General features: G+C 38.1%; 1 protein-coding gene across 1 annotated transcript in view; it reads right to left on the reverse strand.

Moving 5' to 3' along the window:
* Nucleotides 1-1345, reverse strand: part of LOTGIDRAFT_176445 (hypothetical protein) — a gene marked incomplete at both ends in the record, with an annotated part of 33192 nt that overhangs the window by 800 nt on the left and 31047 nt on the right. The window lies entirely within an intron of this gene.

Genomic DNA, 1345 nt, shown 5'->3' on the forward strand with positions numbered 1-1345 from the left:
TCGTACAGGCTTGGTTGAAATCAGAAGATCTTGTGCAAATTCGATGAAATCGTAAAACTTGTGACTTAATTATACCAGAAAAGGTATGTTTTGGGTGAAAGGAGCTCTCGTGCAAGAGTTGATGAGTATCAGTTTCTTTGAAATACACTTTAATATCCAGTTTATTTGTTTCTGCTATGGAATCTCCCTTAAAGACAGTGGTATCGAGAAAGTCTATGTTGTTAAGTTTGAAATCTAATTTAGAACATAACACTAACTGCTGATCCTTGGTCACCGGACTTTCACACGCCGACCGAGACTAGAACCCACAACCACCATTTGTTCGATGAAACCATGCAGATGGCGTCATGTACAGATTTTATAGCACATCTTTTACCTGAGTACCCAGGTGCGCTTTACAATAAAGTAGAAGCGAGTTTCAATAATTATTTAGTTTAATAATTCGTGTTAAAGAGATTTTATTCTTTAGTCATGTGTACTTCCAAGTTTCTGTGGTCTAATTAGTTGGAAAAGTCCCAAACTTGAGCATAAATGCGTTTTTTAGCAAATTTAGCTATTTGTCAATTTCGATCCATTTGGTTCCAATTTCCGAACGTTATTCCGAGCCTATGGCAGATATTGAGTCAAATGTCCAGATAGCCAATGTGGATATTCCCTGCAAATTTGTTTGAACACATATTGGAGAGAAACCTTCTACATGTGATGCATAATTGCATTTTTTCGGTTTTTCTTTAGGTTTCATTTGTTTTTCCAAGTCCCTGGTGTCTAATTAGTAGGAAAAGAGCCAAATCGGATTACTTCCGAGTGGTGCTCCCTAAATTCTAGAATGATGCCCAATATATCAGAGTGATGCAACCTAAATGCTACAGTGATGTCCCCTAATATATGAGTTTTGCCCCAATATATGAGTGATGCCCCATATACATCAGAATGATGCCCCCTAAATTCTAAAGTGTTACCCCTTCACATCAGAGTGATGTCCCCTTTAATTCTAGAGTGATAGCCCTATGCATCAGAGTGTTGATCTCTTTACTTCTGAGTATTGCCCTATATACTTCAATGTGATGCCCTCTAAATTCTAGAGTTATAGTCCTATGTATCACTGATGTCCCTGACTATCCAACTGATGCCCTTATATGCCAGAGTGATGCCCAATACATCAGAGTGATGTTCCCTATTAATCAGAGTGTTGATCTCTATACACCAGAGTGATGTCCCATATACATTAATGTGATGCCCATATACGTCAGGGTGATGTCCCCTATACATTAAAGTGATGCCCTTGATCGAAAGAGTGATGCCCCCTAAATATAAAAGTGATGCCTATTTGATATTAGAATATACG

Source organism: Lottia gigantea (genome assembly GCF_000327385.1).
Source record: "Lottia gigantea unplaced genomic scaffold LOTGIsca_1372, whole genome shotgun sequence".
Lineage (NCBI taxonomy): Eukaryota > Metazoa > Mollusca > Gastropoda > Lottiidae > Lottia > Lottia gigantea.